Source organism: Tiliqua scincoides, chromosome 7 (genome assembly GCF_035046505.1).
Source record: "Tiliqua scincoides isolate rTilSci1 chromosome 7, rTilSci1.hap2, whole genome shotgun sequence".
Classification (NCBI taxonomy): domain Eukaryota; kingdom Metazoa; phylum Chordata; class Lepidosauria; order Squamata; family Scincidae; genus Tiliqua; species Tiliqua scincoides.
Genome location: NC_089827.1, coordinates 38361785 through 38388921, shown reverse-complemented (window position 1 = coordinate 38388921; position 27137 = coordinate 38361785).

Genomic DNA, 27137 nt, shown 5'->3' with positions numbered 1-27137 from the left:
ATTCAGTGCGCAAATAGTATGACTGTGTTTGAGATGAGATGAAATAGGAGTTCTGTCTGCGGTGTTGCATTAGTTAGATGTGGGGTTCCTCAATGAGAGGATTAGCTGAGTAGCCACTACAGATATTTCACCCAGGAGCATCTGGTGTTTCCTAGGGTGGATTCTCAGGGCCATACTTGAGGGATGGTAATCTACAGTATATTATGAACTTCCAACATATTTTGGGGCACTTTTTTGGGCTGAAGGGGATTGAATTGGGACTACATTTCTGGGAAGGGGGGAATTAACCCACACACACACACACACACACACACACACACACACACACACACACAGATGGAGCACATAGCACGCAAGGGACAGTGGGGCAAAGCAGGAAAGATGAGTTTAAATAGCTCGGAAACAGTGCGAAATGCTATTCCTAGCTATTCTGTTGCTGTTATCACTCACATTTTTCAACAGTTTGACAGGAGATGACAAAAATTACCACAGTGTGGTTACTAAAGTCAACACGTCCAATATCATCCAAGGAAGCAGAACTCTCACAATCCCCCCACCCAGCCAACCCCTCTCCCATTTAACAAAACCAAACAGACACACAGAAAGGAAAATGATCCTTTCTTCCTCTTTACTATTTTCTCCGTTTCCTCCATCCTTCTTTTTACTCCGTTTGTGTACAGACACTTAGCACCCAGCTGTGTTATTGTAGGTGAGGTAAAACTGCCTGGAGGAGAAGAAAGGAGCCCATTTCTGTTGCCTGGGTCCAGTGACGGCATGTGGATTGGCAGTGGGCCATTCTGCATCGAAAGTAATTAACACACCAGACAAATTTGGCCTTCCTTCAGTGCTGAAACGTACCAGTTGGTCTAGACAGACAAATAAGATGAATAAACCAAACGACAGTATAAGTTTGTTTGCAAAACCCTGTGGAAAATTTGTTCACAGCACACTTGTTGAGAACCGTTTTTTTTCCTTTGTGGGGACTTTTTTTTTCCTCCCCAATGTTGGCAGGTGTTTTCATCCTGTTTTGGTTTTGGCACCTGTCCTTTTTACCTGAGGTCTTGTTTCGTGAATTTTTTAAATGGGGGGAAAAGACACAGTGCATCTGGGATTTCTGTTTTGAGGAAAGCAGTTAAGTAGATCACACATAGCCCTGAGCTCTTGCAGTGAGAGCTTGCAAGAAAGAGGTGGGAATACTAACGGGACACAAAACCTGGGATGCCCGCCATTGTGCTGCCACTTAGGTGGCCCTTGCAAAAACCACAACACCTCCCTCCCCCAAACCACTGGGCCTTTCTGAGCACATCAGGAAAATGGAAGGAGAAGAATTAAAACAAACAAACAAACAAACAAACAAACCTTTTCTGCGCTATCAGTTTACTTGACATATGGCACACCAGGATTGGGCAGGCAGGAACCCCTTTCTCCCTTACTGCCTCCACTGTGGCCCTCGGTGCTAGAAGGCTGAGAAAATGGCATGCTTGGGAGAGCTGGAGATCTGGCTGAGAGGATGCAGCGGACGTTTCCAAGTTCACACCCAGAAGAATGCTTTGGGGGAAGCTTACCCTTCCTTTGGGACGGGCTTTTTCATGCCCCCAAAATTAGTCTGCAAATTGGAGCTCACTACCCCCCCCATACCACTCTTTTGCCACCAGCTGAAGACTTGTCTTCCTTCCTTCCTTCCTTCCTTCCTTCCTTCCTTCCTTCCTTCCTTCCTTCCAGTCAGGACCTGTGTTAAGTTGCTGGGGGCCTTCAGGTAAAACCCAGCATTGTCCCCTCCCATCCACTAATCGCACGTGGGATACTATAACTTCCACTAGTACTGAGGGTTTAAGAGTTAGTCTGGCTACATGAACCCTCTGATGGCCCTGAGCCAGTACCCAGCATAGCTGACCCCCTTGGGACACTCTGCTTGCTGACCAAAGGGCATGTCTGGGGGAAGCTGGAGATCTGGCTGAGAGGATGCAGCAAACTTCACCAAGTCCAAAACCAGAATTATTTAGAAGTGGGTGGCTAAGATTTACAGCCCACTCTTATCCTTCCTCACTCCCACACCCACAGGTGCAGCGGTGCCAAAAATGAGCACATTGAAGACAGCGAGGGAAGGGTGGATGGGGAGGCTTCAGAAGGGAAAGGGGATTTAAATTCCCTCACCCTGCATAAGCCTCCTACTCCACAATGGGTCTCCTCAGACCAGCGCTAATAATTTTGATCGTGCAAGAGAAAGTGGGCAGGCAGGCTGATGCTGAAGGGGATAGGATCTGGTGCACGCCATCACCAGCAGATCCATCCCCTCCTGCAACTTTCCTGCCTCATTACCAGTTTTGCTCCCTCCCCAGCCTTTGCACCCTCCTTCTACCCCCCCACCTTACCATCTTAGCTTCCTCAGTGGTTGGCTGGAGCTCCAGAGACATGCACAGGAAGGCTCCAGCCATTGCTCTGACAATGCACAATTCAGCACACTATGCACTATGCAGCACACTGCCAGAAAGTGTTTTATGACTGCTTTTCAATGCAGAACGTGCATTCTGCCAGTGCTTTCAGTCCATAGGATTGGGCTGTAAATATCTTCTGAGATAGAAAGTAGGTACATACAACACTATCTGCAAGACACCAAGTAGGGGCACCATATTGTCCAAGAGCCAGGAAACTCAGAGGCTGTCCTCTGTGGTCTGTGGCAGTATGTTCCTACTTGACTCTCTCTCTCTCTCTCTCTCTCTCTCTCTCTCTCTCTCTCTCTCTCTCCTGACCTTTCAAAAAAAAAAAAAAATTAGAGCTCCCTCCATGAATTCTGCCAACTATACATACCCATGCAGAGGAATACCTCTAGGACAGTGGTTCTCAAACTTTTAGCACTGGAACCCACTTTTTAGAATGAGAATCTGACAGGACCAACCGGAAGTGATGTCATGACCAGAAGTGAGATCATCAAGCAAAAAATTAACAGTCCTAGGCTGCCATCCCCACACTTACCCAGGAGTATGTCCCATTTACATAGTAGCCTGTTGAAAGTACAGATCAGTAACATTTCCCCAAATGCAGTCATATACCATGGGAGCATCAAGTCGAATATCTTAAAAATAAAATATTGAAATGAATAGGGATCCACTCGAAATTGGCTCATGACCCACCTAGTGGGTCCCGACCCACAGTTTGAGAAACACTGCTCTAGGATTCGCTGTTCCAAAATCTAGGACCTTTAATACTAACAGTGATGAGCATGCTTTTAAACTGTAAGTAAAGTGTTTTTCTTTGAAATCTTTTTACTGCCTCTGCTCCTGCTTTATTCTTAGCAGCAAACTGGAGGGGGGGGGGTTGATGGGGAGCAATTGGGAAAAGGATATTCTGCCATATGTCTCTGTGTAAATTACACCCATAAACCCCTTTTCCCAACTTTCTGTTAAACACTGATATACACTTTAGAACAACCAAAGATGACACATTTGTGTCCTCTGAGGTTTCTGCTTCACTTTCTTTCCTTTCCCATGAAAATAGATGTTGTTAGTACTGAGTTTTCTCTGAACATCTGATCTGTACAGCTGACCTACACATAGCTCTTGTTCATGGTTCCATTTTATCTTTAGGAAAGTGGCAGGAAGGATTCTCTCAGGAGTGCAGGAGGGGGGTTCACCCACATTTCCGGATTGTGCATCTTTCCTCTGCCAGCATGGAGAAGACATCTGGGTCCAGGTTGACTGGGAAAGCAACTGGAAGTGATGGTGTATTGCAGGGGTGTCCAAAGTTTTTGGCAGGAGGGCCACATCATCTCTTTGACACTGTGTCAGGGGCTGGGGGGAAAAATGAATTAATTTACATTTACAAATTTAATTAATTTGAATAAATTTACATGAGTTTACATAAATTAATATATTAATGATGAACATATGAATGAATGAAGGTCTTGCAATAGCTCAAGGCCTATAAAAGGCCTTGCACAAAGCAAGACTGGCCTTTCCTTTGCTGCCACTACTGCATCACAGACGTGAAACAGCAAGCAGTGTAGGAAGCCCTCATCCCACAGCTCACACGAGAGGTCAAACAGTCACCCTCACGCTGAGAGCAGTTGCGTTGGGCCAGTGCGGGCTCCAACAAATCTCCAGAGGGCCAGAGGCTCATTGGAGACTGGGGGCTCCCTGAGGGCTGCATTGAGAGACCTCGAGGGCCGCATGTGGCCCCAGGGCCAGGGTTTGGGCACCCCTGATGTATGGGATGGCTAAGATTTCTGTTCTGAGGTGATATGAGAGGGTGCATTTGGATATGGAAGACCCACATTTAAGCTCCTGACTTTTGAACTGAATGGGGGAATGGTAGAAATACTGTTTGCAAGACCATATCATTGTGATTCTAGTCTACTGTTTTTTGGTCATGTTTACTTTTGTTTTTTGTCAAATCTCCTGCGGTTTCAACAATAGTTCATTAATAAGTTAAGAGTTGATTTCTGCTGGCTGAACATCTCTCTTCAGTGTGCTAAAGGAGAAAGCCACATATCCAGCTGAGGAGAGGACAGCAGTCTGTATTTGTGTGTGTGTGTGTGTGTGTGTGTGAGAGAGAGAGAGAGAGAGAGAGAGAGAGCGAGCACAGTTTGGAAGAAATAGAGCAGAAAGCTGTCAGTAGGCTGATGTCATGTTTGATGATTCTCCATGATTCTCTTTGGTGAGCTAAAATGATGTGGGGTAATGGATCTAGTGCCTTGTTGGAAAGAAGCAGATCATTGCCTTCTTTTATGCTCTTCATTTATTTATTTGTAATTAGAACAACTGTTACAAGGAAAAAGCAAACACATGCCATAATGCTGCAGTGCTTTCTCATCCATTGGAAATCAACCCAATAGCAATGGTGGAACTTCCCACCATTTAAAGAAATAGGGAGCACACAATAGTAACATTGGCACCAAAATTTAGAAAAAAAAAGTGAAAATCTGATTGAAATTCAGGGATCCTCCCAAAGAGAAACAGTTAAGAATTTTCAGGGGTAGCCAATGAGTTTCTGCAAGTAGAGTTTGAAAAACATGTTGTTTTTTTTAATTTTTTTTTTTTTTTGCAGATATGGTGATTTGAAAAAAATGAAAAAGGCAGAAAACAGTTTTTTGTATTTTTATTCTACCTTCTCATTTCAAGTTCTCATTTTTATTCATTTCAAATGCTTTAAAAGTGAACTAGGTAGGTGAGATAGGCGATATAGTGTCAGCAGATGCAGACATGGTATTATTTCTCTAACTGGAAAAGTAATCTATTTTAATATCAGGAAAATATCTTCAACACCAAAATGTGGTGTTTTGTGTTTTTATGACAAAATTTTATTAAGTATGTATTTAAATAAGTTAATAACAAAAACAGATACCTCTATCTATAAGACAAGTTCATCAGGGGATTTCTGCACACCCTTTGCTGCACCAGTCAATGCTCCACTAGACACAAACAGATTACTGACCCTTATACTGTGTTTCAAAGGGTCTTCTCCATTATTTATACCTTTTTTCTTTTTTTTCTTTTTTCTTTTTGCTGTTGATCCCCAGCTCTTGGCTCACTTCTGAGGGACAGAAGCTCTAGGAATTACAGCTGGTATTTGAAAGGTGTTTTTAATGGAATTACTGGAACTGCTTCATTACTGCAGGCCAATCAAGCCTAAGGTGCTTGACTTTTCCATCTGAAATACAAGCAGGAGATTGCAGGGAAAGTTATTCCATTCTCAAGAAACAAGGCCTTTTGAGTCATTCTCTAATTACAGTGCATTCCTCTCTGTATAGCAGCCATCAGGGTGTGACTGGTCTAGTCTTGTCTTAGAAATGTCACTCCCAATGTTTTCCTCCATCTGATGATCTCATAGGACACAGCTGCTGCTTTTCCCCCAAAACTCTGATTGCAAAGGGTGGGTGCAGATGTATGGCAGCAGTAAGGGCAGTAATTGTAGCCCCTTATCTGTACTTGCTCTCAATATGCAGCATATTGACAGCAAAAAACTAAAACAACCTGAATGAGTCATCTCTGGGAAAAGCCAACCTTTGGTGTCTTCACTGGGGCCACGTTCTCTTTTGCATTTTTCTTTCCAGGAGGAAAATGAATGTCAAGCTGAGTTAATTTCCATCATTTTGCAAATGAAGGGGTGCAGGGCAGTATTAAGAGAATATCCGCTGTGGGTGGCTGGGGAGCTGTGCAAAGTGAATGGCAGCTGCATTCTGTCTTCTGGTACTAGAAGTGGAAGGCTAGGCAGCTAGGAAGAAATGGACAATAACAGCCCAATCCTATTCATGTCTATTCAGAAATAAGTCCCATTGAGTTCAATGGGACCTACACCCAGGTAAGTGTGTATAGAACTGCAGCTTATTTGAGAGTGTCAGCACAATCCTATGTGTTTCTACTGAAGTAAGTTCCATTGAATTCGATGGGGCTTACTCCCAGGAAAGTGTGTATAGGATTGGGGCCTGTGTCATTTTTCCCCAAGGAAATTATAGGTTCCTTTCATCAAGGGATGATGCTCACTTGGGCTATAAAAAAAAAAATGTTTGTGTCCCCACATTAGACATGACCTGCAATACCTAAGAATGGGGGGGGGGGGAATTCCCAAACTCTTTGGAATGTTGGAAAGCAGAAACATTTGTTTCTTCATTCCAGAGAATCCAAGTTTGCTGTTAAACTGATGCAGAGGTCTTCAAAGTGAGCATCACGGTGCCCTGTAGCTCCACCACACACACACGGGGCACCAGGGGATACCCCCACTGGCCCCTCCTATGAGCTGTCCTGGACGCCAAATTCCAAATTCCTGTTCTAAACTTGGCCTAGAGAACTTATGCTCACTTCAAGCTAATTAGCTCCTCCAGCTTAACAACAGCTAGCTCTAGCAGTATGCAAAAACTGCCACTATACTCTACCACCAACAAAAAAGGTAGCTTGTCTGTGCACTGCAGGCTCACTCCTCCTGGATCCTAAGGCAGCAGTTCTTCCAGGTGCAGCAGCTCTCCACCACTCAGCAGTCTCTGTTTGGTTAGTCCCTTAGTTAGTCCATCAGTCAGTGTGCCAGTTCGCTGTTCACCCTGCAGTCCGTCAACCAGTGCGCCAGTTCATTGTTTGTCCATCAGCCCATGAGTTAGTGTGCCAGAAAGTCAGTCCAATAAGCCAGCAAGTCTCCTCTCCTTCTTCCACTCTCTCTCCAACTCACAAACTCTTCCTGTTTCAGGTGCTGCTTATGTCCCTGAAGACCCCGTTGCCGCTAGTGCAGCCATTTCAACCCCTGTGCCATGACAGACTGGTGTGCCATGAATGGTCTGCAGGTGTGCCACAGGAGTTTGAGGGAGGGTCATTTATTAGTAGGGCCATTGGGAGATTTGAGTCCTCCATCAACAGCATAGTGTGCCTTGACAATTTGAGTACCTTGTCAGTGTGCCCTGAGGCAACAAAGGATGAAAATCACTGCTCTAGTGGCTGAAGCTGTGCAGCACGCTCACTGCTGAAAGCCCAGGCTTGAACTCCATGGCTTCCAGATTCACCAGAGCAAAGGGCCACTGCAGATGTCACATCCTATAATATCTTCCGCAATTCCAATACAGCCCCATCTTGGATCACACAAGATCTTGCAAGATTTGGGTGCCACCATCTTGGTTCGTATGAGATTTTGCATGCTCCAAGATGGCAGCACCTGGCTGAGCCAGGGAGAAGAGACTGAGAGGGTGCTGTGACCCTGGTAAATTTCCAGTCACTTTTGCTTAACTGCAATGGCAGGAAAATCCAGAGAACAACTTCAGATGGTCAAAAAGAGTTCAGGCCAGCTCAGCAGATGATCTTTAGGTGATGCACACCCCATGCCTATGTCCCAAATTCTGTCCACCACACAGCACCACCCTGCCCTGCACTGCACCAGCTCTAGTTCTGAAAAGCAGGTGTGTCATATGGTGCCTCTTCTCCCAGAGTTCCCCAACCCATCTGAAAGGAAAAGACAATATTGAGCCATTTCTGCCCAACACTGCATATACGCAACAGGGACCAAATGTGTACACCTGTGGTTCAGGCAAAAATGGGTTAACTATATGCGGGGCTAGCCCAAGACTTCCTGCCACCAGTCAAATGCTGTGCCAGTGGTTTGCCAATCAGACATTAACAGTAGGTGGTTTACTGCTAATAGCCAAAGTACCTGTCTGTGTGCTTGGCTTTACCTCCTGCAAGCTATAGCACTGCAAAGTCATGTTCTCTTTTGGCTTCAGTTGTAATTATTTGTTTGTAGTAGACTTGGATAAGAAGTGTTGATTGAGACTCCTGCCAAGCCAGAGCAGAATGGAGCCTCCTATCTCCTTTTCATGTTGCCAGCAGAGTGCTGCAGATACTCCGAATGGCTGCAGAGTTGAGCAAAAGGATGTGAAGTTCAGTCGCTCTCTCTTATTGGAAAAGCCGGCTGGAAGTCAACAAGAGCTATACGACTATAGAGAAGCACTGCTTAGTTTGCGTGGTGGAGAAGAGTATCGGAGAACAATTATTTTAGGCTGTAACCCTGTATCCCATTATGTACATTTTATTCCTTTTGAATTAGATTTCAGCACACACCACCTGGTGCAAGGTGATGGCTTTATAAGCCGAGAAACAGGATGTGAAAATCATGCAAAAAGAAAAAGGATAATTGCCAGTTATGCAATTAATGTTATTCAGAGCTAAATGAATGCCAGGATTCCACAGGAGCACAGAAAAACCTGCGGCATATGCTGCTGTGCACAGAATGCAACTGCTTGATATTTTCAGCTTGCATTTTAAGAAACAGCATGTTTCTAGTCCTTATGGTTGCAAACATGTGGGCAATGCCTGCTGATGTCTCAGAAACTAAAAGAACGGCTGAACATAATTTTCAGTTATCAAGGGTTATTCAATGCATAACACCATACTTCTCTTACAGCCCAATCCTACCTAACTCCCTGCAGCTGATACAGGCGCACCAATGAAGTATGTGCTAAGGTGGGGGGAGGAGAGTTGTCAAAGTCTCTCCAGGATACAGGAACTTTTTTTCCCTTGCTCTGGAGAAAGTCTCCACTTTCTGTATGGGTTTCCTTGGTGCTGCATCAGCTATTTTGCTGGTTCAGAAATGAGGAATGTAATGGTGGAAGAAAGAGAGAGAGAAAGGATTCGGCCGCATGTAAGTGCCACTAATAATAATAATAATAATACAATAATAATAGATGTATTTATATACCGCCTTTCTTGGTCGTCAGATTTCTCCACAGAGTTTATTCAAGGCGGTTTACATGGGCAGGCTGTTCTAAATCCCTGTAGGGATTTTTATAATCGAAGAAAGGTTCTCTCTTTCAAGAACCACAACATTTCAGATGGATCTTTTCGATCTGGTATCATATTCTGGCCTCCGGTTTCCTCCCACGCAAGCTGACAAGCAGCTCCTTCATCTCTCACATGGAGGGCAGCCGAGATGCTTCTTCACTCACACCAAAGAGCAGGTGGAATAACTCGGCTCAGCTTGTCAGCTGCTTCAAGGTCGCACGGTGCCGGTGGCCTCGAACTGGCAACCTGCAGATGTTATCTTCAGGCAAATGGAAGCTCTACCCTCTAGACCAGACCTCCTGCCCACCCCTCCCACCTTCCCTCCTCATTCTGCATCCCTCTCCTCACCCAGAATCTCCCCATTCCTCCCCTCCCCACCCTGTTCCTCTGACCACCCACCCCCACCGCCACCAGCACTCACCCCATGCTGGCAGACAGATTCTTCTCTGCCCGTTGCTCTAGCAGCCTCACTGCACTTGCAGGTGAAAGTGGTGATCCACTGCCATATTCCCCCATCTGCAGGCAGACCACACATTCCATCAGCAGTGGGGGGGGGAATAGGATTGGGCTGCCAAGATCAGATGAAAAGATGCAAGCAAGTGAAAATGGAGTCATAGCTCATTAGTCAAGCACATACTTCGCATGGTTCCTGTTCCCTGCATCTCCACATACAGAGATGCTGCTACTCCGTGTTGACAGTACTGACTTAGGAGGGCCATTGGTTCAGCTCAAGAGAAGGCAGCTTCATTTCAGGGGAAGCAATACCGGCCTGTGGCATTTCTCATTTTGTTTGTTTTCTTTCTATTAAAATCACATCTCCCAATTCCTTCCTTCTTCCACATCACTCCTCCTTTCCCATTTCCTTCCTTTTCTGTTGGGGAAAGGCAAAGAAAAAGTAATGAAGTGCCATTTTGCTTTCCTCTGCAGGCCGTCCAGGGGAGGGAGAGGAGATGCTGAGGTCGGGATGCTCTGCTGTCCCTGAGAAATGGCCTACCATTTGCCACCCTGAAGCTGTCTGCTTCATTATGCTTCATAGTAGGACTGGTCCACTTTGCCAGGAACATGGAGCTGAAGCTTCCGTGGGCAAGGATTTAGGCATTACAGAATGCTTTGCTCCTGGAATTATCTGCTCTGGTTTCTATGACTAAACTTCGCTGGTGCTACTAACGTCCAAGACTGGATCCACATTTCACATAGGGTTGGAAAATCACATGACTCCTTTCAAGCTTATATATGGTTCCCTAGCAGGGCATCTCACATGAACCTGCAAGCAGGGGTTCTGTTCTCCTACTCTACAAAAAAAGGGAGAGGGAGGAGGCTGGTTTGTTTGTAAGGAGACAGTGCATGCCAAATTCACTCTCCCTGAATGCTGATCGCTCATCACATTAAGCCTCAACATCACTCATGGACCCCTAGCCTTGTGGCCCCTGACAATGGCTTGTCAGTTCAACATGAGAAAAGAAGGGGGTGTGTGCTGCTAAGTCATGGTTGGGTGTGATGGGGAGAGCGAAACAGAAAGAATACTGTGGAGGTCCCTATTGATTCTGCACTCATTAAATCTCATTAGTCATCAGATGGAACTTGACTACTGCCAACAAATAAACAACATTCTCTGTGCTGTTGATCTGCCTAAAGCCAGCAAATATGGATTAGACTGGGGTGTGCTTATTGTTCTTGCTAGAAATAGGGCTTTTTTAATCGTTCATTTGTGTGTGTTATTTTTAAAGATTCAGGGATTTTGTTTTGGGTTTTTTTGGGTGAAAGCTTCCCCTCCCTTTTCTTGGCCTCTTTCCTTTAGGCTGTTAAATGATGCTCAGAATGAAGCTCATTTCAAAAGCTGCTCTCCAAAGCTGCTGGCAGCTCTCCAATTTCTGTGCTGGAAAAACCCTAAATGATGAATTTTCTTCAGAGGAGGGAAAAATCTGATCAAAATTCTTGGGAGGCCTGGCTGAAAAAAGTAAGACTGGAGTAGTTTTTTAAATAAGTTGGTTGAGAAATGTTTTTCCTTCCACCTTACTTTTCACCCACTAAGTTTTGTTCAATTACCTTTTAGTGGCTGAACCAAAGGGAGAGGAATGAGCATTTTGCAAAATATCTTTGCTCCACAGAACACCTTTCTATTTTGGTGACTGTTCGGGGAGTCACAAAATGGAGTGACAAAGTGTGCCCATTCAAAATGAGCGTGGGAAGCATTGCCCTCACTCTGAATTGGCTTAGATTTCATCATGTAGCTAAATCTGACCAGCTACATGGCACCATCAGGAAACCTATTCAGACTGAGGGCGATGTTTTCTGCCCTGACTCTAATTTGGTACGATGACATCATGTAGCCAAATCTGACTAACTATAGGTCACTGTGCTATCAGCACATAGGCCACATTATCTCTAATTGGCTTGATTGAATAGGTAGCATATAAGAAACAAGTTTCTTAAATAAAAGGGCAGCGAATGGGAGCCAAATGTCATAAATAATAAGGTGCTTTCAGAGAACATTTTGAGTTCATCACAAAGCCTCGTTTCTCACTGAAAGATCCGACCAAGAAAATTCAATGCAGGCCTCCTCTTGTCTCTGCTGAATTAAGAAAATGTCTTTTCAGGCCTCTGGAAAGCTGAGCAGTACAAGAGGAGAAGCCTCCTTCTTTTCTGGAAGTCTCAGCATGGCTGAAAGGAAAAGCAGGTGCAACGGTTGCACCATCTATCAGTGCATGTAGCCTCTGAGAGGACAGTGGAGCGTACAAGGGGGGAAGAGTGACTAGATAGTCAATCAGAAGTTAGGTCAGCGGGAATGTCCAGATGATAGGAAGGGGAACTGGGAAGGGAAGGAGAAGAGTTTGGCTAGGAGTTCGCTGCTCCTGCATTCACTTGAGCTGAACAGGTTGCGCAGCCTGGAGAACAGGAAAGGAGCCACAAGGCAAGACAAGATCATGCAATATTTGGATATTTTAGCCTGCTGTGCCGATTGCAATTGAATAAGCCTATCTGGTAATACACCAAAACTATCTTTGCACTTCTTTGTGCCACCGGAATATCTAGGACCCTCTGGAAGAACACTTTGCTTCACTCAAACTCAACTTGAACTTAGCAACTTCCTTTTATAAATGAACAGGTGAAAATGGCTTGTTGCCAGCCTGTCTCCTGAGAGAGCTAAGAAGGCGCGGAGACGGAGGGCTAAAAATCAGCATAGGAAGAGAGCCAAGAGGTTTAAAAGCCTGGGAACAGGCCTAAAGAGCTCTTCTCCTCCCTCATCTCCAAGGCTGAAAGGGTATCATTAGCCAATGTGTGAAGACTGCATAGGAACTGGGAGCATTCCAGGTTTTGTCTGTTTGATTAATACCGAACCAGTTTATATTTATTCACTGTTGAAGTGGTTTCTTAGGTGAGATTCCAGATAGCAGCAGCACAGAAACCCAGAAAGATAATCCCCGTCACTACAAGCTGTCAGAAGATGCTGGATTCTTTCCCTTGTGGCAACGGCTCAAGGGTTTGTCTTTAAAAAGAAACAATAAAGGGCAGAAAATAGAAATGCTTGTGAAAGCAACAAAGCAGAGAGAAAAGGAGACAGTTTTGGAGCATTAAGAGATCAAGATAACAATTTTATTTTCAACACTGTGAAGAAGGGGGGGGAAATAATGTCTCCTCCATTTAATTTCTACAGAAGACATACTGGCTGTAACAGTCCAGTCCACCGTAACTCCTACATGGTGATGCAGTGATGTCAGTGTGGCGTCCGCTACATCCCATGGGAGGGGGAGGTTGGCCTCTGAAAGCCTCCTCAGAGCAAGGGAACATTTGCTCCCTTGTTCCTGGATAAGCCTCTGCTGGCCAAGTGAGCCTACTTGGACCTGCACCAGCGATATCACCACCAGAAGGGTTGGCTGAAGGACCACTCACCCCTCCCCTCTCTTGGGCCATCCGAGATCACATTGGGGCTCACATGAGAGCCAGGCAGCCCTGGAAGTGATTCGCCACCCTTCATGTAACCCCTTCTCCCAGAAGGAGAGAGGGGCCCAGGGGAGAGGCCTAACAGAGAGTGCAATAGCTGCAGTGGACCCAGATGGCTCTGCATCTCTTGCAGGTAAGTGATGCATCACTGGAGAGGGGGGACACATGGAGCCCCCTTATGGTTGGTACCCATGGTGGGCCGACCCCACCCCGTGCTTGCTGTGCCACTGCTTGCAAGGCAGTTGCTTGTTGCACCTCTGCATGAGTGAAGGGCTGCTGCCATTACTCTACAGTGTGCCTGCGTGATGGTGGGGAGGAAGATCTTCTCTCCAAAACCTGAGCCACTGTTGCTTCTGCCCAGACTGGTTAGTAAAAGACTGGGGGGAAGAAGATTGGGGAGGGGGCTAGAGGGACTGTGGGAGGGCGAAAGTAATTTTTTGAGCTTCTGATTGCTTCAAAAATGATGCAGTTTAGTCTTAATTTTGGAGGTTGGGGGAGGGGAAGAAATCAGGTGATCTCCAAAATAATCTAAAACTCACCCAGCTTGAGAAACAAAGTGTGCCTTTTAGCTATCACGAGCCTGGGAAACTTCAAGCTACATAAACACTCCAGCACTAGCTCAGCTGTGACATCCTATGTCAAGTACTAGATCAGGCACATTCTTACAGGTGCCTGGCAGCTCTGCACTGATCTGCTCGGAACAGCTTGCGTTAACATGCCCTGAGTTTTTTCCTCACATGCCTTCAGCTCTCTGCATTCGGGTGTCCTGTTTGCCCTGCTCGGCTTACTGTCTGGAAGCACTGTTGAAACAGTCAGCGACTTGAGGGTGTGGGTGGGGAAATGCTTTCAAGTTGTCATTGTGATGGATCGCTAACAGGAATTGCTGAAAATGGAAATTGACAGACTTAAGCATTTCTTCTTCTTGGGATACCTTTTAGGGAAAAATGAGTCGGGGTTCTTAGGACAGAGTTCTTGCTCTTGACTGTTCTAGTCAGTGAATCCTCTCACAGCCAGCATCAGGGATCAGCATTGCTGATGACAACAGAAGGTCTCAGTGCTTCCTGAGGCCCCTCTGTGCCTATGGCCTTGGTGTGGTGGTGGCAGAATGACTCTCTCAAAGTCCATCAAAGCCCAGGAGAGCCCCACCCCTCCACCAAAAAAAAAAAAAAAAAATCTTGGAGCTATCCCTGCATGTTCCAAATACGTTTTTTGCAAGCATTTGCTAACAATGAAGCAGTGAAGCCGTTCCAAGAAATTTACAAAGACATTAGATGATCAGTCATGCAGAATAATTGTCAAATTTAAGCAACTTGCTACGCTAATATTTATAATTATACTATGTTACAATGAGTATAGCAACCTTTAACAGCTCATTTGTAGCCCCCCCTGCGCTATAGCATGCAGTCATGCCAAAGAGTGCGTATAGCATGCTTTTGGGTGCTGATTGGTCAGCCAGCAGGAGGTAAGTAAAAAAAAAAAAAGGAAATATTGTTTGCTTACCTAATCATCTATAGGTCTCTTTGGACCTACACCAGCCATTTTCCTGATGTATGTCCATCTTACATGGAGATACATCATGGAAACATACTCCATACATACTCCATACATCATGGAGACAACAATGAGAGCCAGGATGTGTTCAGGGGATGTCCAACAGGGGATGCCATCGGGGCATGTCCTGATGGATGTGTTCAGGGGTAGGATCTTAGTGCAAGTCACTGCCATCAAGATCCACCCCCTCCTTCCCCCAAACACCCCTACTCCCCCTGCCCTCCCTTTCACTACCCATGACATGACCCTGCTGCTAACTTTCTGAGGCTGACAGTCTGGGGCCCATGACAGCAGGACTTTGGTGCTGCATCGCTTTGTGGCAGTGGCTTGAACTGACCCAGGGATGGTTGCATGCTGCCACTGGGCATTTTGCAAAAGTGGAATGTCCCTCTCACTGACACAAACAGCCCATAGGATTGGGCAATTGGGTTTACAATTTATTCAGTGCAGTTCTAAAGGGGTGCACACACTGCACACAGATGATTCCACCAAAAGAGATATCCAGTATTGAGGACAACCCCTTAGGTGTGTGGTGAATGGTTCACAGGTATGCCCTGGGAATTTGGAGGAAAGGGTCATTTATTAGTAGGGCCCTTGACCACTTTGGTGCCAATCTTCCTTCTGCTGCTTGGTGGGCTGATTAAGAAGCCCTGCACCCCCTGCTCCTGCAGCTGATAATTTGGAAGCATTGCATATACTCCACGATGACCTCCTTGTCTCCAAGTGCAGAGCCAGTAGCATAGCTAGATGGGGTGCAAAGCACTGAGTTTTGCAGGGAGCCTCACTGTGCCATGCAGGCAGCCCATCTCCCTCCCCTTTGGAGCCATTCTGGGCCACTGGAGCAGCCCATTTTGCTCTAGCTGCCCAGAATGGCTCCAAAGGGGAGACGTAGCTTGCACAGCGCAGTGGGGCTCCCTGCAAAACTTAGTGCTTTGCACACTCTCGAGCTCCTGACCAGAGCCGCCTCCCCAAACTCCAACTCCTTTTTTGGATAAGAAAATGACTTGATCTGAAACTCTCTTCAAGGCACTGTAACCAACTACAGGTGCATGAGAGTGTTTTGCTGCCAAAGACACATCCTGTTGGCAGCTCTTCTAGCACAGAGAGCCATACTCAAGGCTGCTGAGGATTGACTGGATGGTTCCCAGTGATTGTCTGTTATTATCCTTTTGTCTCAGAACGTGTATAAATGTGTGACCATGGATTTGGAATGATGCCTACAGCAATGTCAGAACTCTAAATCTAAGGGGCAACTTATTTAAAATCTGCCAACAATCAAAACGAACTCAGAAGTAAGTTCTATTAAGTTGAATTGGTCTTATTCCCAGGTAACTGTGTACTGGATTGCAGCCCTAGAATTAGTAGTGAATGAGTGGGATCAGCAACTAAATATTGCATCTCTCCCTCATAAGAACAGCCCCACTGGATCAGACCATAGGCCCATCTAGTCCAGTTTCCTGTATCTCACAGCGGCCCACCAAATGTCCCAGGGAGCACACCAGATAACAAGAGACCCTTGCATCTGACATAGCCCATCTGCCTTGCTAGTGACCAGCTGACTCAACCAGGTCTAGTGCACCACACCCCTTACCTCTGTTCTGCGGTTCCTGTGCTTCAGCTGGTACCCCAAAATTTCATGGCTCCAGATAGGCAGCCAACCTATATAGCCAAGATAGTCAAGAACAGGCAGCATGAAGCCAGTGACTCTCTTGTTTCCGGCGGATAATGAATCTGTGGGAATTGAGTGTGTGAATAATGAGGATTGACTGTATGTCCCCAAAAGGGGCAGGCCTTGCATGATGTAAGGTGAGGTAGTCACCACAAGGGGCTGGCACAGAGATGCAGCATTCACTTCCCTCCCATGCCCACCATCTCAGGCTCCAACGCTTGCCTACCTCCCCCCCTTCTTTCGACCTCATTGTTTCACTGCCCCAGCTGCATGTCTCCTTCCTTCTGTCCTTCTTCTTCAGATGCTTGCCCCCTCTACCTTTACTTGCAGAAGAAAGCGAGTGAGTGAGCACTCTGCTATTGCTTGGAGTCCATAGCAAAGCATTGGGGCCCCTATTCTGAGCACCGACTACTCTGGTTTGATTTGGCTGACGCTGCCTACACATGGATGTGACGCAGCTTGAGAGTGGCAGCAGCACACTGGGAGGCTGAACCTGTGAGCTGTTGCTGGGATCCATGCTTGTTACCCTGCATCTACTTCACACCTCGATGAGTCCCTTCTCCCTCCACTTCCCACAAGGATAGTGCCATAGTGGCAGCCTCTGCCCTCCTTCCCCACCCCCCATGCCATGCCAGCAGCCAGTTGCTGGCAGTTTGAGCAACATCCTGGTAAGCAACGAACCTTGAATTAGGGGGAAGATTCCTGTTCATTATTCAATTGAGTTTAGTTGAAATTAAATTAAGTTGCCCTGGTCCTTTCATAGTTGGCATAATAAGGAATGGAAATTGGGTGGGTTGAATTGTAAATTTGCAGACGCTCGAAAAGTCACAAGTAACTTTAGACGCAGTAGGGATGCGATTGATCTTTTGTGAATCCACAAGCACTGAGAAACCTGCAGATGGTTGGCAAATTGAGAAAGCAAAGCAACCTTTCCCATGTACCTATCCCCTTTCAAGTAATTTTCGGTTTTCTAAATTAAAAGGTAGGTAACATTTTCTTGAGTGCTGCAAAACAGCGGTGATAGAAGTTTAAACTCTCAAAGGTCTCGGGAGGATTTCCAGGGAGATTGTGTCCCCAAATGGCTATTCATAGTTTTATGTCCTGCTGCAAAAAAGAATAAAGCAAACTATAGTATTTAATTTTTCTTTGGAGACTGCTGAGCTGGCATTAGTTTGTTGTTGATTTTGATTTATTTTTTTTCCTTCGTGGAAGAAAAAACAGGAAAGCATGTAAGCTGTAAGCTGAGTACACAGTTGAAGTCTCTGCAAGCACTGAAACAATAACACCCTTCCTCCTCCACTGCCCCCCTCTCTGCCGCGCCATTGCTCTATTGGAAATCAGCTCTCATATGCAAATAAGAAAATCAATCCTGCTTCAGCCCAGCATGAGGTGCTTGGTGCAGGGTTCTCAAAGGGTGGGTTATGAGCAGCTTGGAAGGGACTTGCAAACTTTTAAAAGTCAAATGTTGCTCAAGGAGAGGATTGCCCATCCATCTAGTGACTGTCACAACTGCTCCTGCCTGCTTTTGCCACAATGCACCATGTGGACCACTCCAAGAGCATTCTTTCCTTCTTCTGGGTGAGACGTGGGTGGAGATAACTAGTTTACATTGGCCAGTCTACTATGAGTCAATACAATGTGGGGAGGTCTTCATAAATACTCTGTGTGTGTGTGTTTATTCCAAAGGATCTCCTCTATGGAGAACTCGTGCAAGGAAAGCACCCTACAGGTAGACCACAGCTGCGATACAAGGACATCTGCAAGAGGGATCTGAAGGCCTTAGGAGTGGACCTCAACAAGTGGGAAACCCTGGCCTCTGAGCGGCCCGCTTGGAGGCAGGCTGTGCAGCATGGCCTTTCCCAGTTTGAAGAGACACTTGGCCAACAGTCTGAGGCTAAGAGGCAAAGAAGGAAGGCCCATAGCCAGGGAGACAGACCAGGGACAGACTGCACTTGCTCCCAGTGTGGAAGGGATTGTAACTCCCGAATCGGCCTTTTCAGCTACACTAGACGCTGTTCCAGAACCACCTTTCAGAGCGCGATACCATAGTCTTTTGAGACTGAAGGTTGCCAACAACGTGTGTGTTTATATGTATAGACATATGAAAAGACACTCACTCACTCACTCACTCACTTACACATATAGGCTGATTACCTCTTATCTTGAATTCTGAAAACCAGAATGCTGCGAAATCAGTAACTTTTTGCGCACCAACATGTGACCTCATGTAGTCATGGGCACCGGCCAGCACACCACAAAGCATACTAGGGTGCTACTGAGCCGAAGTGGCCAGCAAACCAGGCAGGTACGACACAGAAGGCGGTCCAGGCAGCAAAGAAAGTGGTGCAGAGCTAAGCAGGTGGCCTTCCAAGGAGTGACAGGAAGGGGCAAGCTCAGGGCCTCATCCACACTGGGGGTGAACGGTACGTGTGCAGAATGCACATACCAACCGCAGGTTGCTCCTTTGCCTGCATAAGGCCTTGTGTTCATTCCCACTAATCTCTAGTTGAAAGATCCTTGGGTATTTAGGATGATGCCCCACATGGGGCCAAGACTTATGTGTATTTAGACTTGGGTCCCAACCCATCCCCAAAATAAAACGTTATGTTTGTGCAAATATTCCAAATTCTAGAAAAATCCAAAATCCAGCACAATTCTGATTTCAAGCATTCCGGGTAAGGAATACTCAAACTGTATATGCATATAAAGTAATTTTTCAGAAGTCGTCGTATGTAACAAAGTTTAAGAACCCCTGGCCTAGGGCAATTTTGTGGCGCGTGAACAGGGGAAGCAAGATGGACAGCAAAAGGCTGAGCAGATGTCCTTGGGTATAAACACTACAGGAGAGTTGACACAGTCACCTGTCCACATTGGTATAACAACCCCCCTCCCCAAACACCAACTTTTGATTTTACAAACTGCATCCTGTTGGAGTACTTGCAACATGCCCTTCTTCCATCCTTTGGTTTTCTATCAGGTCTGATGAAGAGCTTCGGAGTATGCAGAAAGCCTGCTGTTTCCTGCAAATGCTATTGCAGTGTAAAGATGCATGTTAAGGTGCCACCAAAGTCTTTGGTTTCTTTGCATTTTGACGGTGACTTAACACAGCAGTGTCACATCATATACTTTTGAAGTTTTGTAGATTTTCAAAGTCACCGAATTTAAGGAACAGCCACTGCAATTCCAACTCCTAAAAACTGTTTAAACACACACACCCCTTTTTGGAGGGGTAACTGAACTGCAAACATTGAGCTCTACTCTTAAAACAAGAAACAGAAAAAGCACTGTTTAACAGGGGGAAAAAACCCCGAAGGCTAAAATGGCCAGAATATTGGAAGCTTTGCACTGAAAATTTCCATCTGTTAGCAAGAACAAAAGGCTATTTTCTGTGGCAAATAGTGGCAAAATGGCAGAAGCCCACCAACCCAGCAGCATTAGGTCCTGTCAAGCTTTTCCTAGATTGCACCATTTCAGGCTGGGGTAGGGTTGCATGTTTCAACGTTTCCCTTCCCCTCCAACCCAATACAAACAAAAGAAAACATTTCCTCCATGGATCTAGAAAAATAGTGAGTTCAGGAATAATGCTGGGCTGAATTGCTCTCCCTGACTTGCTGTTTTTCTATCTGCAGGTAGACTGTTTTTAGACAGAGGAACATTTAACCCATTTCTGCCCAGGCACAAATGTACACATTTGATCCCTCTTGTGTATATGCAACATTAGGCACAAACGGTTTAAGTAGTGTAGGCCTGGAAAAGGGTTGCCCTTTGAGCTTGTGTATAAGCTGGCATTTTGTGTCTGTGGGACAGGGGGGCACACTATGTTACCTTTGCCTCAGATCAAAATACAGGTGGGCCTCGGTAACTGCAGGGGATTTGTTTTCAGATCCCTGCTGAAACAGAAAATTGTGGATAATGAAATCCATTATCTTCACCCCCTTAAACCTTCCAAAGGGGACCAGAAGTGCATTCTTAGGCCTGGGCAAGCCACTGGAGGGCCTCAGAATGCCTTAAAAGGCATAAAAACATTGCTTCTGGTTTCCCAAGGAAAACTGGAAGTAGTGTTTTTTGGCTCTAAGAGACATTCTGAAGCCCGCAGAGGCAGCCCTTCAGAGGGGTCAGGTGGAGCTAAGTCTGGCTCAATGCGGGTCCTGGGGACCTGCTTTGAGCCAGATCCATGGATGTAAAATCTGTGGATAAACAGGGTCCACCTGTATATCCAGGTCTGCTCTGCAACTCTAATGTCCAATTGACTCAGGAAGATCAACTACCTGACCTTCTCTCCCCTTCCCTGTATCCTGTTCCCGCCCCTTCTCAATATTACATAGTCCCCAGGAAACATCAGGCTGTTTGGAAGATTTTTACCTTTCCTTTCCCTTTAATACATAAATCTATGTACTTCTGCATACTTGGGCAATAGAAATCACTTGTCGAAACCATTATCTGACCTTGGAGTGTCCCTTTTTTTGCTTGCAATCTGATAGGCAGTGAGATACAAGTTCACTATGAGTACAGAGATGGTGATTTAATAAAAGCAGCTAGGATGGCAATATTGTATTGGCAACCTTCAGTCTCGAAAGACTATGGTATCGCGCTCTGAATGGTGGTTCTGGCACAGCGTCTAGTGTGGCTGAAAAGGCCAATCCGGGAGTGACAATCCCTTCTACACCGGGAGCAAGTGCAGTCTGTCCCTGGTCTGTCTCCCTGGCTATGGGCCTTCCTTCTTTGCCTCTTAGCCTCAGACTGTTGGCAAAGTGTCTCTTCAAACTGGGAAAGGCCATGCTGCACAGCCTGCCTCCAAGTGGGCCGCTCAGAGGCCAGGGTTTCCCACTTGTTGAGGTCCATCCCTAAGGCCTTCAGATCCCTCTTGCAAATGTCCTTGTATCGCAGCTGTGGTCTGCCTGTAGGGCGCTTTCCTTGCACGAGTTCTCCATAGAGGAGATCCTTTGGGATCCGGCCATCATCCATTCTCACGACATGACCAAGCCAACGCAGGCGTCTCTGTTTCAGCAGTGAATACATGCTAGGGATTCCAGCACGTTCCAGGACTGTGTTGTTTGGAACTTTGTCCTGCCAGGTGATGCCGAGGATGCGTCGGAGGCAGCGCATGTGGAAAGCGCTCAGTTTCCTCTCCTGTTGTGAGTGAAGAGTCCATGACTCGCTGCAGTACAGAAGTGTACTCAGGACGCAAGCTCTGTAGACCTGGATCTTGGTATGTTCCGTCAGCTTCTTGGGATGGCAATAGGCTATTGCTGAAAAGAAGCCTTCTGCACCCATCCACCCACCCACACACACACAAACCAAACTCAGAGCAGCTTTATAGAGCATAGAACATCACAGTAGTTCCCAGGACCTTACGGCTATTATTAGTATCAGTACTCCAAGTGTAAATGAAAGTATGAAATGAACAGGCTAAATTCCAGCAGAGATGTGTGTTTGTTTTTAAAAGCAAACAGTGCCTCGTATTTTCAGTTGAAAATTACACAAGCAGCTCTCTCTCTCTCTCTCTCTCTCTCTCTCTCTCTCTCTCTCTCTCGCAATTTAATTTACAGTGGCCTAAAAAGCAGATGACTTTGATTCAGACTGCACAGATTCTTAGTAAAAGTTCTGTAGAGATTTCAGCCTGGAAAAATAAAAAAAAAGCAAGAGTGCACAAGAGAATCCAAATGAGGTAAAAAAGTTTTTTTTTTAATTTTCAGATTCAAAGGGAAATTTAGACTTTAATGTACTCACTTCACAGATTAAAGGATGCAGGAGGGGACCGAGAGATGAATTATGTCAGGATATGCTGGTTCTGCAAATGATTCACATGATTGACAGTATTTGGCTTGAAATGGGATGGGATATGCAAATGATCATAATAGGTGCTTATCTACAGGAAGAGGCCAAGGTCAGTATAGATTGGAAAAGGTGCATGTACTACATTATTCATACCTCTTGTAATTGGAAATACATCGCACTTATTGGCTTCTACATTTTTTGGAGTTTTACATCACCCTACTTAAGCAAAAATTGTTCTTGAAGGGCAAAATAGGCTCCACATTAAACCCTCGCACACAGCCTGAACAATAGATATTTCATAAGAACATAAGAAAATAACAAGAGCCCTGCTGGATCACTCCAAAGGCCCATCTAGTCCAGCTTCCTGAATCTCACAGTGGTCCACCAGATGCCTCAGGGAGCACACGAGACAACAAGACACCAGTTTCCTATGGCCACTCCTTTGCATCCAGCATTCAGATATAGCCTACATTTAAAAACAGGAGGTTGCACATGCCCATCACGGCTTGCAACCTGTAATGGACTTTCCTTCTAGAAATCTGTCCAATCACCTTTGAAAGGCATCTAGGCCAGATACCACCACATCCTGTGGCAAGGAGTTTCACAGATTAATTACAGAAATATTAATTACAGACAGTAAAGAAATATTTTCTTTTTTCTATTCTAACTCTTTTGATACTCAATTTTAGTGGATGTTCCCTGGTCCTGGCGTTGTGTGAGAGAGAAATGAACATCCCTACAGTCTATCTATCCCCATCAACTCTAGGGTGAGACCTTCTGCCATGGATACTGGTCTGGGAAAACAGTTACTGTGTTAAAGAATTGTTCAAGGTTGTCATTGAGTCATGAGAGTGGGAGCGCCCCAATATGCCTGGGGCCCTCTACACTCATCTTGGAAGCTGGAAGAAATTAGGAAACCAGCTGATGGGTTTCAACAGCTTCTAGCTGCTCCAGCATGGTGGCTGCAAACACTTCATTGCTTGGAGCATGGGAGGCTGGTAACACCCTTGTTGCCAAAACAGCGCAGGTAGTGTGACTTCTAGAGGGATTGGGGGGAGGGTGTCTCACAAAAGATTGGGCAAATCCCATGTCAGGTTGCCCTCCTCTTCCCCGAGCTTGTCAACCATTTTTGTGCATATCATTTTTCGTGCCACTTCTTCCAGATACAGTTGCGCTGCTTGAGGGCAGGTGGTTCACCCTGCAGAAATTTCTGAACTAAGGAAGAGGCTTCTCAAATTGCGACTATCTCCTCTGCTCTGTGCTCTTGTTGCCCAACCTGCCTTTTTTGAAGGACAAAATCCAGGCCACTTCACATCTGTATCTTATTGCTGGTGCACTGCTGCCCTGGCCATCTTGACCTAGAGGGTAAGATCAGCACAGCATTGCTATGCAGTCCATGTGGCAGCAGTGGGACTTCACACACATGCAGAGTAATCTGCCTGGTCAAGTACCACTTGTCATATAGTGGTAGTATCCCCAGGTTGGAAAGCACTGGTACTACTGGTTGGAAAGCACTGCTCTTGGGAGAATGTCTGCTCTGCTTTACATAAAGTTGTAGACTTATATATAATTTATGTAAAGCTATAGATAGTGCCAAGGGGGAGAGACTGCAGGGCATGTTGATGGTTCATCACCTGGGAAAGATACATGCTAAAGGGAACCACAGGTGTGTTTTGCATATCGACTTTCCGTTTAAGCACTGAACACATTTATGACAGGAGTCTCATATTTACAACTGCCTGCTGTATTACATTCTAATCAATTCTACTCCATTACATTACATAGATGCTATGGATGCTATACCGCATGTAGCCACTAGATGGGGCTGAATGGAATGGAATGTACTTTCCATTCCATTCAGCCCCATCTAGTGGCTGAATGCAGTATAGCATCTATGTAGTGGAGTGAAATTGACTAGAATGTAGGCTGAATGTCCACATAAGGATGGAATCGCTTAACAATGGGGAACAGAGAACATATCCCCGTTGTTAAGCAATACACACCTGTATTGTACTTGGGGACAAGAAGGGAATGATGAGTCATGTCTTTAGGCTGAGGTACTGTAGGAAAGTCACACAGGTGTATTTTACCCCTTTATCTTTGGGAAAGTGGTGCTATCCTGTACCCACAGGAAAATGAAAAATTTTCCAGAAATGTTAGTACTCTACCTCAATCCCCAATTCACTGCAATATAGTATTACACTGCTATGTCCACTCTTATTGCACTTACAGACCTGGTGAAGACGATCCTGAATGCTACATCTGTGACCAAATCCTACAGAGAACTAGAGCTGATTGGACCATTGGAGAAAAATACAGTGAAGGAATAGCTCTGTGACTATAATTCTCAGCAACCAAATTACTATATGTGTAGAATCCCACATTTATGAAAGCTGGATCCATTTCTTTATCTAACCTAGGATGCTAGAAGACTCTGATTGCAGGATAGACTCTGATTCTGCTCTGATTGCAGAAGACTCTGATTTCATCGCAGCTCCGTTACTGAGTGCACACAATCAAAATGCAGCAAACCCAGGAATCAACAAGGGAGGTTGGAGGACAGAATTTAAAACTATTAATAAAAACAAAAATAGTAATCATGACAATGACATATGGATAATAGTGCCGTGTAAAGCCAGAGACTGCGCCTTATGTGTGATGGGCATAAGGCATTATCAGGCGGCAGAAATTGTACACAGCTCCTTGCAGTTCAATAGGGACTATTCACATCAGATGCCACCCCATACTGAAAATAAATGAACTAGTCATAGATAGTGGCATGTTTTATTGAAATAAATATTGTATTGGCAACCTTCAGTCTCGAAAGACTATGGTATCGCGCTCTGAAAGGTGGTTCTGGCACAGCGTCTAGTGTGGCTGAAAAGGCCAATCCGGGAGTGACAATCCCTTCCACACCGGGAGCAAGTGCAGTCTGTCCCTGGTCTGTCTCCCTGGCTATGGGCCTTCCTTCTTTGCCTCTTAGCCTCAGACTGTTGGCAAAGTGTCTCTTCAAACTGGGAAAGGCCATGCTGCACAGCCTGCCTCCAAGCGAGCCGCTCAGAGGCCAGGGTTTCCCACTTGTTGAGGTCCATCCCTAAGGCCTTCAGATCCCTCTTGCAGATGTCCTTGTATCGCAGCTGTGGTCTACCTGTAGGGCGCTTTCCTTGCACGAGTTCTCCATAGAGGAGATCCTTTGGGATCCGGCCATCATCCATTCTCACGACATGACCAAGCCAACGCAGGCGTCTCTGTTTCAGCAGTGAATACATGCTAGGGATTCCAGCACGTTCCAGGACTGTGTTGTTTGGAACTTTGTCCTGCCAGGTGATGCCGAGGATGCGTCGGAGGCAGCGCATGTGGAAAGCACTCAGTTTCCTCTCCTGTTGTGAGCGAAGAGTCCATGACTCGCTGCAGTACAGAAGTGTACTCAGGACGCAAGCTCTGTAGACCTGGATCTTGGTATGTTCCGTCAGCTTCTTGTTGGACCAGACTCTCTTTGTGAGTCTGGAAAACGTGGTAGCTGCTTTACCGATGCGCTTGTTTAGCTCGGTATCGAGAAATAAATATATATATTTATTATAAATACAGATGTCCAGAGAGGGGCTGCCAAAGACCACATGCTGATCCAGGGTAATAGTGCCTAGTGCTTAGCAGACTTACTGCTGCTGGTCCTGTAAAAGGAAAGTGGCAAGCAGGAAGGAGTGTGTGTGCACTAACTGCTAGGCGCTGCTCCCCTTAGTCAGCTGGCCTTTTCCTTTTTCCTGACAAGCACCAGCTCATCCCATGAGGCTAGCTACCTGCACAAGGAGAAGAAGAGTTAGATATAAATAAAGCTTGTGACTATTCTATTGCAGTTCCTACATGTTGATAAAAGTGTGTTGCCCGTTTGTAACCCAGAACTCATCTCATCTTGTTATTCTTGTCCACTCACAATGCAATTTTCAGTTTGGTACCACAGCACCTACATAGATTCCCAGAGGTTCTCAGTGCTGGCAAAGTCTGAGCAAATTGAACACTAGTGAGAAATGAATAGAGCCGTATCGAAGTAAATCTACAACTGTCTAGACATGACCTGATCTGTCAACCATAACAGGGTTTGGAAGGAGAATTATTTGCTATTTGGTACGGAACAAAAGCCACTCCAATTCTACAGCAGGAAAGGGAAGGAAAGAAGGAAATATGCTCTCAAATTTATCCCCAAGCAGAAGAGACATAAGTAATCGTACTGTCGTGTTAAAACATATTTTTAACAGGGCCTCCCCCCTTTTTTTTAAGTAAAAAAAAATTCCTTTGCAAAAACTCATTCTGCTAAATATTAAGTGCTAAGCAGCTGTTCACATTTTCCCCAATCATTTGTCTATTTTATGAGTTTTTAATGTTTAATTGCCCTCCCATCACTAGGATTCAGATTGTTCTCTTTAGCAATCGCCCCAGGTTTATTAGAGGAACAGAAGTCTTGCCAAAATCAAGGGACTGATTTTGTTTATTTCAAAAGTGGATGCATAACGTCCGTGTGTCTGCATGTGTGTGGTTGTTAAGAAGTCTCTTCTAGCCTCTTCCAGCCTCTTCCTTGTTTGCTCTTAAACCTGCATTGTACTTAGAGAAGCTTCCAATATGAAGTTCATGCCTTCCTTCTCCACCTCATCCATGATAGAATCTTTGCATTGCTTTACCATCCTGGAAGAGTCACACAGATGCAATCCAGGCACAGTTCGTGGATATCCCAGGATAATTGGGAATGGTGTAGAAATTGATGGGTAGAATCCATGCTCAGTATCCAAAGGTCCTATGCTAAATGGGCAGAAAAAGACCTCCATCTGAAACCCCTAGAGACCTGCTGTCTGTCGTTGCAGACAAGACAGAATGAGATGGACTTGGTAGAAGACAAGTTGGTCTGTTCAGAGTGAAAACAGAGATGCAAAAGTTGGATTTTGAGCAAGAGAGAA